Consider the following 12,843-nt stretch of genomic DNA (forward strand, 5'->3'; position numbering starts at 1 on the left):
ACGCAAACTACATAGTCTTCTTCAAAAATCCACGGGATCGTGCCCAAATTCAACATCTTACCAGACAGTTGTATCCCGAAGATCCGAGGTTTCTTCAAGAGGCCTATCACTACGCTACCGCAGCGCCACACGGATATCTGCTTTTCGACCTGAAGCAATCCACTCCGGAGAATTGTCGTTTCCGATCAAACATCTTCCGTTCGGACGATAATCACTATGTCTACGTTCCGCGAAAGGATGTAAAGGTCACCGATGCGCACCGGGTTCCAGTCGTTCAGTTGTGATGCCTCGAATACGCCGTACCGCGTCCGGTCGCAGAGCTCATGCCGATTTCACCAAAGCAAACGCAGTAGCGCTGCACGCTCTGCAGAAATTGAACCCGTCGCAGAGATCGGCATTGCTACGCACGGCCGACAATTCGCTGGTAAAGACTATTCGTGAGTGTGCATTGAACACCTTGGAGGGTAACGTAGCACTGTCCAGAATTCAGAAAAGTCGTCTGGCACGTCATAAACAGACATTACGGCGGTTGGCCAGCAACCGGGGTACCTGGAAATCCACAAAACGTTTTCTTGTTCAACGTGGGAACGGAGTTCTCACCCTCTTGCTCGCTCCGTTACTCGGGACTTTAGCTTCCAGCCTCTTCTCCAAGTAGCAAAATGGAACGTACAAAGAAGATGGTTTTAATTCCTGTGGATATAAAAGAGGGAGTGTGGTTTTATGCAATTAATATTAAAATAGTTTATTAGAGAATAATAACTATTTACATAATGAACAGTGCGGCATGTCCTATTAACAAGGAGTCCAGGAGTAGAGAGGGTTAGATTGAATCTTCGTGCGTACGGTCCCGCGCGAGCTCGTCTCGCTACGCAAAACTATCGCTGGCCAATAGATGGCTCGTCAAGTTTCATTCTGGCCATTAATCAAGATTATGAATTGGTCTATATATCACAAAACGCCTCCTTAAATTTATAATCTTGATTCTAACATAATTAGCATTACTTTGGAACTTTTAAATCACTCGGAGTTCTTCTCGATTCTTTATAAATTTTATCTTATCTAGACTCTTAGTTAGCATATCCGCTATATTTGAATTTGATTCTATTTTTACAATGTCAATTACTCCATTTTCATAATTTTCATTTGTATAATGATATTGTACCTCGATGTGCTTTGAGTTTTTTGTAAAATTTCCAAACTTTGCTATCGCGATTGTGCCTGAATATATTTTTATCGGTTTATCAAACTTGACATTCAACATTTCGCTTAACAAATTTCTAACGAACAATATTTCTGTTGTTGCTTCTGACACAGCAGTATATTCTGCAAAAGTTGAACATTTTGTTACTGTACTCTGTTCATGAGTTTTCCAGAAAATCAAGTTTCCGTATAATCTTATTACAAAACCCGTTGTAGATTTTCTATCTACATTATCTCCTGCGTAATCAGAATCTACCATGCAATCTAATATTTCACAATTTATATTATTGTAATATGTTAGTTTTAAACCTTTGGTCTTATACGAATACTTTAGAATTCCCATTGCATATTTGAAATGTGTTTGGTCGAAACAACTTTGATATCGACTCAAATAGTTTACACTGAAAGCTATATCTGGCCTTGTGCCTGTGCTGATATACAATAATTCGCCGATTAAATTTCTATATTTTATATTTTCATTGATTTCATTTGCTTGTTCTAATTTAAGATTTGTCTCCATTGGAGTATCGTATAACTTAGAATTTTCTAAATTGTATTTTATAGCCAATGATTCAATATATGTAATATACTTATCCCTGGGATGTGGATGGGATACAGGTTCTTAACTCTAGTAGTGAATAGGTTCAGGCTTTAATTTAAGTGTTCATTACAGTGTTGTACATAAGAGTGACACGTCTTTGTCGGTAACGCAGTAAGAACTGAACTCCCTTCTCAGGTCAATTGACCCTCTGTCCCCGTTCACCTCCCACTCCACTCTTGCATCCCTCAACGTCATACTTTCTCCTACACTCTGTACAAAATACCTTATTACTATACCTGAAACTACCTGATGGCCTGTGCATACTCGCATGTTTCTATTTTTTCGATATTACACTCGGCTATTCTGCAAGGACATCTGCCCTCAGATGTTTTATTCTGCTTCGCTGCTACCTGAATCGTCGTCCTCGTCGTTGGCACCCCACAGCTTCATGGAGTCAGCCGTTGTTGATGTTTGGTTAGGCCCTTCGTGCTCCCCAACCTTTTGAACCGTGTAGCGGTCATTTCGTAATGCCCGTATTACTCTATACGGACCCAAAAACTTGCCTTTCACCTTTAACCCAGCTCCGAACTGCGTCCTTTTTATTGCTACTAAGTCGCCGCTCTCGTACTGCCGGGCATCCTTCCTCCCTTTATTGTAGTTTCTTTTGTTCTTCTCTTGTGCTTCAGTGATCGCTTTTGCTGCCTCCTCGCGCAACACACACCTGTTTTCATCAAATTGTGCTGTCCACTCTGCTTCAATCAATTCTCTGACCTGCATGTTCTCCTTGATCCGCATATCCACCCCAACGAGCAACTGAAATGCCGTCTTCCCGGTGCTCCTGTTGACTGTGGAGTTCAAAAACCTTTGCACCTTCTCGACATGTTTGTACCAATCGTCTGGATTAGGCGCCGTCAGTTTTGTTAACAATGGTATGAGAGTACGGTTTACTCTCTCTACCTGTCCGTTCCCCCTGGGAACTCCGGTCGTAATTAAGGAATGCTCTACACCTTCTTCGATACAGTAGTCCCTGAATGCATTGGACGTAAATGCTGTCCCTCGATCGGAGATGATTCGTTTCGGATTTCCAAAAACGGCAGCTTGCTTTGTCAATCTGTCTAATACCTCCACTGTTTCAGTAGATTTAGTGGGATAAAGCCACGTAAACTTTGTAAATGCATCCACCACTACAAAAATATGCGCATATCTTTTCTTCGTAACAGTCATGGGGCCCACATGGTCAATATGGTAAGTATCCAACGGCGTGTCTCCTTTGTCCAAAGGATTCGAATACCCCTCTTGTTTACCCATTTTCCGCTCAGCCAAAATACAGTCTAAACAGTTGGCTATCACGTGCTCCACCTTTTCTCGCAGCCCCTTAAACCAGAAGTCTTGCTTAGCAAACGCTTCGGTCTTTGTGACCCCAAAGTGGCCACGTTCGTGTGCCTGCTTGACTACCTGGGTCTGCATCGCCTTAGGTACTACAATTAGCAAATCGTCTTTACAATTTTTGTACAAAATATTATTTCTAATTACATACCCGTCGGTCCGGCTGCACGTTACGGCATCTATAAGCTTACGGACTTCACTGTCCTTGTTTTGTGCGCTTCTTAAACGTGCAATCAGCCCATCTTCACTCTCACTTACACACATGACACTCGGCAATGGATTTCGGCTTAATGCATCAACATGCTGCATACTTTTACCTGGCCGATGACATACTTCACACTTAAAATCGCCCAACAATAAAGCCCATCTGGCCACACGCAAACATAAATCTTTCTTTTTCATGGTCATTGCAAACGCTTGACAATCAGTTACGATAGTAAATGGTATAGGCAGCAAATACACTCTAAACTTAACCAATGCCTTAACAACAGCTAGCACTTCTAGTTCATAACTCGTGTACTTAGACTCTGCAGGAGTTGTTTTCCCACTGGCAAAATAAACCGGATGAAACCTCCCGTCGTCCGGGTCTAATTGCATCAGTATTGCCCCGTACCCTTCTATAGACGCATCCGTATGCAATTCAGTCTTAGCCCCTATTCTGTATAATTTTAACACAGGATTATTGATAAGTACTGCCTTCAAGGCCTCGTATGCTTCTGTTTCATGATCCCCAAACCGAAACTTTACGTACTTTCTCAGTAAATCTGTTAACGGCTTAGCAATCTTCGCGTACCCTGTTATAAATTTTCTAAAATAACCCGTAAGTCCCAAGAAACTTTGGACTTTTTTGACAGATGTTGGCTTGGGAAAGTTTGCCACGGCCTGGATTTTATGAGTAGATGGTTTTATGGTGCCTTTCGAAATGACATACCCCAAGTACTCGATTTCTTTTAACATAAAACGACATTTTTCCCAGTTTATAACTAGCCCGTACTCTTCAGCTAATTTTATAACCATTACAAAACGTTCCCATGCCTCCTGGAGATTCTTCGCCAGGATAACAATATCGTCCATATATACTATGACAACACCCTTATCTATAAGCTCCTTAAATATCATCGTAATATATTTCTGAAATACAATCGGGGAAATCTTTAAACCAAACGGCAATTTTAAAAACTCGTACTGTCCCGTCGGTGTGACGAAACCTGTATATTTACGACTCTTTTCGTCTAGCCATACATGAAAAAACCCCTTCTTTAAATCTAGCGTTGTAAAATACTCCGAACCCTGTAACGCGTCTAAAATATCATCTATTAACGGCAACGGGAAATGTGGACATTCAATAAGCTCATTTAACTCGCGAAAATCTATACAGACTCTAATTGAACCATCTTTTTTCCTTACTACTACTATAGGACTCGCGTATTCAGAATTTGACGGTCTTATCACTCCGTCCTCTACCCACATCTTCATTAAATCATCGACTTCTTTTTTTTCGCAAGAGGCCAGTCTTCGCGGCCGTCTAACAATCCGCTTCTCGCTCTTTAAAACAATTTTAGCTGTTAATCCAACATCCCGCGTCTTTTCCGGCTTATACCCGTTAATGTCTCTCAAAGCGTCTCGATAAGGTATATCTTCAACATAAGATAAGTCTACCTCCTTGGTCTTCTCTATAACATTTATACTCAATATCTCCGGCGCATTTACGTTAGTCTCGGCTTCATCTAATTTAAAAAACGTCACTTCACCTCGTTTGATCCTAACTTCTACTGGGTCCAAGAAGTCAGTACCCAAGAATAAACCGTGATTTGTCAAAACCTTATTAGATACTACATGCAATGTTACTGGCAAATTGTGCCCATCAGTATTAATTACCTTAGAAAAATCACCCCAAGTTTCATTACCAGTGGATCCAACACCCGCAAACTCAATTCTGCGGTTACCTAAAGGTGGTGACTCCAATCTTACATACTCATCTGATCTTATAAACGTTAAATCACTCCCCGTATCCACTAATGCTACAAACTTAGAGTCATCTATTGACACTTCCTTGGTGTACTTCTTCATATCTAGTCTTGAGATCACACATGATTCTTTCTTCTTGTCCGGGCACCGCGCCGCGATGTGCCCAAACTTATTGCAATTGAAACACTTCACTCCTTTTTCTTTATCCGGACACTCCGCACTAATGTGATCTTCACCGCCACAATTAAAACACCTCGTTTTGTCACTTTTCTCACCAACTGCCCGCTTCCTCGGATGACCTTTTGCTTCCGGCTTCTTCGTCTTGTCGTCTTTCTTCTCGACGGGCTTTGGCTTCGTCTTCATGTCCCTTTTCATCGCTTCGTACTGTTTGAACCGCTCCTTCAACTCTTGCATCGTCCTGGCACCATACAGTGCACTTTTGTTTGTTACTTCGTCAGGAATACCCTGAATAATGTACTCAACTAATGATCGTGTATCCACTGTTCCTTGTCCTGCAATCTCACGCATAGCGTACATGTACTGTTGCAGCGTCTCCTCCGTTTTCTTCTTCCTTTGCCCCAGCTCTCGGTGAATCTGCTGATCGGTCACTTTTTCTTGGAATTCGTCCTCCAGGGCTTTCTTGAGCTTAGCCCACGTCTTCGTACACCTTTCCTGCCGCACAAAAGCCGACGCTGAACTCGCCAACATCTTCTTTCCGAACGCGACTTTGTGTACGTCAGTCCACCCACAAACTTCCGCCATCTCTTCAAAATCTTCAAGCCACCGAGAAACGTTCATCAAATCGTCCCCGCTGAACTTCTCCAATGAGTTCTCCACGTCTCTTAAGAGCAATAACGTCTGCTTGGGTCTGTTCGGTCGTCGGATTACTGGGGTTGCACGGTCTACTTCGTCGTTGTTTTGAAGGTTCACCTCTTGGCCTGCCCCGGCGTCTTCCGGGATGCCTTCCGGTTCCTCTTCTTCGTCTTCATCTTCTTCTTCTTCGTTGTCGTCGTTGTCGTCTTCCTCGGCCTCTTGCGCACCGTGCTCCCGTTCCAACCTCAACGCCGCCATCAACCGCTGTAAAAGTTCCCGCTTCCGACCTGATACCCTGAGGCGTCTCCCCCTGAGCTCAGCTTTTAGCTCTGGTACGGTCATTTGGGTCACTTCTTCATCGGTTAAACCCAACACTTCGTTAACTCCTCCGTTGTTTGCCATTTTATCAAACTACACTGTCACACTTAACTTTAAACTCGAACTGTCACAATCTAGATCCCGGTTGAGCCCCCAAATGTAATATACTTATCCCTGGGATGTGGATGGGATACAGGTTCTTAACTCTAGTAGTGAATAGGTTCAGGCTTTAATTTAAGTGTTCATTACAGTGTTGTACATAAGAGTGACACGTCTTTGTCGGTAACGCAGTAAGAACTGAACTCCCTTCTCAGGTCAATTGACCCTCTGTCCCCGTTCACCTCCCACTTCACTCTTGCATCCCTCAACGTCATACTTTCTCCTACACTCTGTACCATATACCTTATTACTATACCTAAAACTACCTGATGGCCTGTGCATACTCGCATGTTTCTATTTTTTCGATATTACATATATGTTTCTTGACTTAAAGTCATTTTACCCTTATCTTTGTTATAATCAATATTTATTCCGATATAATTTCTAATTTTTCCTAAATCTTTCATTATAAATTGTTCCATTAGACTTGTAATTACTCGTTCTTTTTGTGAAAATAAAAGAAAAAAAAAAGACGTGAATTCGATGGACAGGCTTACAAGACAATATTAAGAGAACGATAATAAATACGAGTTTGACTCTCTGTTGAATAAATTAAAGATAAATAACATATCAATGAAACATAAATAAAATGTATGTAAAATAGTCGACAAAATTGTAAAGATAAAATAGTATAGATAAAATAGTTCGAATAAACAGATTGATGAATGGTAAAAACAAAAGCGTACACATAAAAACAAAGATCAAAAGTTATTCATTCACACATCCAAACATTGACACAATTTAAAAATACGCCTTCAATACACAAGACGTTAAAATTAACTGGTCCCTTGTCTTTGTCGTCGAATACCGTTGCACCAGATGAATCACTTGCCAATCCAGGTATTATACTCTTCTCCACTCTCGTTTGATGGATGCTTAGAAATCTTGTGTTCACCTTCAGGTTGCGTCGTTTATTCACGTTGAGATGGGAGATGAGAGCAGCATGGATCGTTACGACATCGAAAATTCAGTGAACTGGTACTGTGTATTTGGAACTTTGGAAAATCTTAAAATTGACTTGGTTTTCGACTTCTGCGGAGTATTATGATTGTTGGGCCGTACGGGTTGGTGTCTTTCCGCAGAGTCTTCAAAACCTTCAACCGTTTCTCCCGCCTGACGCCTGGATCGGGATGGCTGTGTCCTGCAAGACTTCGCGGACATTTCGAATTTAGAATATCGTTACATTTACCCCCCTTTTTTCATGAGATGGGTTATCACTCGTGAAAAAACACTCACTTTCGTCACAATTATTCTTACAAACTAGGCCATTCACACTGCATACAACATACCATAAAATTATTTACAAAGTTCTTAATCTATATTCATCTTAGATTTCGTCAGGTTCTCTTACATCTAAATCTCCTGCAGCAATGAAGGAACAATCAAACAGTACGTTGGTTCGCATCTACCTGATTGTAGAACAATTCGTCATTTGTTAGGTGGATTGATAATATCGACGTAACATAGTTCGATTGTATGTACCCTTCACCTTATTTTCATCGTCAGTGTCAACGAGAATATACACATTCACACCTACAATTTTTGATATCTTATAAGGACCTTGAAAAAGATGGAAAAACTTCTGCGTAACTTTATCGATTGCACTAGATTGCATGGGAACTCTAATAAGTACTAAGTCATTGATTTTAAGTTCCACTTTCGATTTATTTTTCTGTTGTGAACGACGTCTACGAAAATTTTTTACTAATCTTTCTTTAGCTAATTCGAATTGTAAATTTGCGTTAGTTGGTTGTGAATCAGGAAATTTAATCAATTGCTGGATCTTGTCGGTATGGCTCTTATTATACTGGAGTTGATATGGGGTAGATCCGGTACTTTGGTGAATTGTCACATTTCAAATTCTTTCAATCGTCGGTATATATTTTGCCAATTTAGTGTGTTGTTCTGCACAATAGATTCTAAAAAATTTTCCAAGTTCACGCATAACTCGTTCGGTAGGATTCGACTGAGGATGTCGTATCGACGAATAACAAACTTTGATATTTAGTTGTTCCAATCCATTCTTCCAATTTCCAGATGTAAATTGTGTTCCGTTGTCCGAGAGTATACGGTTTGGTTTTCCAAACTTGGGAATATAGCAATCAACAATTTTCTTTAGGCTCATTTGTGCAGTGGCTTTTTTCATAGGATATAATGTGACATATTTTGAAAAAGCATCAAGGGCAACTAAAATATATTGTACTCCACCAATTGATCGGGGTAAGGGACCATAAAAATCAACAGTAACCAAATCTCCAGGTTTATCGGATTTTACAAATTGATATTCCCCTTCCATAGCAAAGTTCAAATGTTTTGCACGCTGACACAAATCACAAGTCGTCACGAATTTTTTTACCTCTCTTGCCATCTTTTTCCAATAATAAAATTCTTTTAAATAATAAAGCGTCTTATATAGACCAATGTGTCCTAATTTATTATGTACCAAGCTAATCAATTCTTTGGTCAAAATATAAGGAATGCAGATTCTCCATTTGGTATTATTCTTATTGCTAATAAACAACACGTCATTATAAATTTCATAAGCAGTATTAGCGTTATTTTGATTGCTCGAGTTAAACTCATTTTTTAAAAATGGATCCTCCCGCTGTAATTTTCCAATTTGTCTAAACTGCTTTGGTAATCCAATATCTATCGTTACTGATTGTATTAGTGGATTTAACGACTGGTCATTATTTAAAAGTTCTGGGGATAAAAACAAAGTTAACACTGCGATTATCTTGTCATTAGATGTCTCTTCATAAAATTTACAATCTGGGTTACGACTAAAGAAATCTGCGACTATATTGTCCTTTCCTTTGCAATATTTCACCTTAAAACAATATTGTTGAAGTAAGAGACTCCATCTAATCAATCTGGCATTCAGAAAAGGTGTTTGCTTCAACAATTATTCACAGGTGATGCGTTTATTTTGATTGGGGAAATTTATCGAGCATTAGCTGATAAAGTAAATTATAATTTTTTACCAAATTAACCGGCTTGATCAGTTAACCGAGTTCCAATTAGCCAGGTTAACTGTTTTAACCAGTTAAAGCAGCCAAATTGTACATCATCAGCTTTTACACCTTATCAATTAGATTGTACCAAAAAAGTTCCGAGTGAATTTGAGTGAGTGTAAATTTATCGACCATCAACGTTATGAGTTTATTCGGAATAAGTTTTTGCGACTGAAATTGATATCTGAGCGTCTGAAACATAAGAAATAACTTTTTGATTTCAATTCAAGATTATTTGTACGATACTCTAGGATTCGATTTACACATCATTATTGTGAGTGAGAAGATTAAAACACTATGGACTTTCTTTGCCCGTAATCACCAGCTTCCATAAAAGGGGAGGTGGCCACTTTGCATAATTCACCATTTCTCCGCCTCTATTATTGTGTCGGTGAGCGATTTCAAGTCATTATTTAAAGTATCGAGAAGTAGAGCCTTCGCCTAGGAGATAACTGTTTGGAAAAATGTTACACAAACACCGATGTCGACCAAGATTCGATACATTTTATTCAAGCCTAATCGGTACGTTATTATATCTTGCTCGATTTTTAAAAAGCTATCAATATGGCGAATATAGATCGTTGACCTTCACCAACGAATTCATATCTTCACAATATTTGGTATTCACCAACGAATTAAAATCTTCATAATATTCTCGATGGTCAGAAACATCAATTCATGTTTCAATATACTCTGAAAATGGTGCGTTTTGATCAAGGGATCGAATCTGGCAATTTCATCTTGCCAAATCTCAAACACAAGTTTCGGACCTAGAAGTTCAGTTCATTGTGGATATATATTCGATTCATTTACTACACAGATGCAGTGAAGAAGGACCCGAAAGCCAGGTATAAGGTGTGAACAATAATAAAACTGGGAGTTCTTGAAATCGGTCCCAGAAGTAAATGACCATAGCATTCATACGGCAATTAAGGACGTTGTGTGCAAAACACCCTTTTCGACAGATTTTGTTAAAATTTTGCTCGAGTTTTAATTGTAATATTTCCAAATTTCTTGCCAAATTTCAATCCGATTGACCACGTCGTTTGAGAATAAATCGAATTTGAAAATCCGAAAATTAACACAGGGCTTATGGGAAAATCCGCAAAATACCTGACAAAATTCACGTTTGCATATGTAATTGGAAAACGGGTCGATAGAAATGCTTGAAAAACCAGTATCATCTTATTCAATAAATTTTGGATCCATTAGAATTTTTTAATATTTTTCCACCACGTCGTTATCTCGTAATTAATTTCGAAAGTAGGGAAAGTTCGTGAAGATTGCATGAGGAGAATAATCCCGAGCACTCAGCTGTTCCAAACTGGCAACGCCGTCTGAGTTGTCCGTTGTGCAGCATAACCTCATTTCCCCGTCTCACAACATTCGGAAGTCCCAATTGGAATTTTGACGATTATGAATGATAATAATTGTAAGCAATATATTTATCGGATAATAATGATTTTGACTATTCAATTTTTTTAAAATAATTAATAATTTATATATTAATTTTTATATTTTTTATTAATTTTCAATTTTTTTATGACTTTCATAACTGAATGTCATTACAATAATGGTTATGAAAAAAGGTTGGGATGAAAAATTTTGCCAAAATAATTGTATTCAATCATGTTTTTAATCTCTATGATCACTTTTTAATAACGTACATCATTATAATTTTTTTTCAAATTCGTAACAATTTTACACTTTTATAAAATCAAATACTCTAAAGACGGTTGTACTTAAATGAAGCTTATAAGAATATTTATCTTCTTTGGAATTATTCCTTCTCTTATGAATATAATGACGAAAGTCGAAGAATGTCTTTCACTTTAACGAAGTACGTAGCACTCTTCGGTTTAGACATCTTGGAGCAACTTGATGATACTCGTCAGGATTTTTTTACTTCTAGTAACGAGAACTTTTCCATCGTCCCCTCTATTCGGTAACAGTTTTACAATTCCGAGTTCTCCATTTTCAGACAACACAGCTCTCAAATTATCGTAACTGATATCGTTTTGAGCAATTTTTTTTATCATGTTATTTGAAATAACAGTTTGCAATGCTGAATCGAAATCTTTCTGTGCAGTTTCGCTGTTATTGTTCTCATCCTAAGTTTCCTGATGATTGCGAATTGTGGATAGCTCGGGGTAAATTTCACTCACAATGTGTGAAGGCCTATTAAGAGAAAGGGGGATAGGATTGAGTGTTAATAAAGTGAAAATATGTCAATATTACGTTTACATGAGAAGGATGTTTCATTTTATTAAATTTATATTTTTTTCAAATCACATGTGTAATCATCGAAACAGATATAATTGTTATCAATGTGAAAATTCAATAACATAGCATCTTACAACTCGGTGCAAAGTTTTTCGATGTTGAAAATGACAGACTGACGCTCTTCTTCAGCAGCAACTCTGCAACTTTCTTTCGCTGCTTGCTCAATGGCTGGTCCAACTTCACGCTCATATTTTTTGAACAATGCTGGATTGATTGTAGGGCAGTTCAAACATGCCAAAAGCTTGTCCAAAGCTGTACGGCCAATTCCAGCGTAAATAGCGCCTGCAACAAACAATGAACGAGACATTTGTAAGGAATCGCAAAGAAAAAAATGTACAGCAAGAAACAAAATTTATTGTTATACAAGACTAAATATTATACTGTACTCACCTAGTACCAGTTTTGTATTGGTGTCGTGACAAAGTTTTTGTCGGTTATGCGAGATGTGGTTTTTCCCAGAATGAACCTCATTCAGAGTCCCGCATGACGTACACTTGACTAATAAGCTTACGCTAACACCATTCACCATTTCTTGAATTACGTCTCTCAAGTGTAGTAAGCACTGGCATTTCGTACACTGCAAGTTTTTGGCCAGTTCCCGCAATTCTACTATGGATCGTCCTTCACAAACTCCTTCGGGAATGGTTTCCTCGGAGGTTATGTTTGATTTTTTCTTTTTGCCTTCACGCAATGTGACCACTGTTTTCAAATTCCGATCCAGCTTTTTTTTAGCACAAATCGTCCTTTATAGCGGGTTCTTTCCACTTTTCATTTTTTTTTATTCGTCCGACAACAACTTTCGAAAATTCAACACTATTGGTAAATCACTTGTCACTCGTTTCAAGCTCGGGTGGCCTATAGGTTAGGTTCATGCGACGCTGCCACGACCGAATTTTCGTGTCATGCGTTAGTATTATCCCCCGCGTTCCCTATCCGTGACAGGGCTCTACAGCTGTAGTGGGTACAGACGCGGCGATAAATATCGTTCTTGATGCCAAAAACATGAACGATTTCGACTATTTTTTTCGTTTTTAAGATCAAAAATTTATTTTTTACTATTCTTATCTTGAATATTTCGCAATTCTAACGGCGTCTCAATTCAATTTTCAATAAAAAAATATTGCATTCACTATTTCTTATAAAAGACGACGTCACAAACTT

Source organism: Neodiprion fabricii, chromosome 7 (genome assembly GCF_021155785.1).
Source record: "Neodiprion fabricii isolate iyNeoFabr1 chromosome 7, iyNeoFabr1.1, whole genome shotgun sequence".
Lineage (NCBI taxonomy): Eukaryota > Metazoa > Arthropoda > Insecta > Hymenoptera > Diprionidae > Neodiprion > Neodiprion fabricii.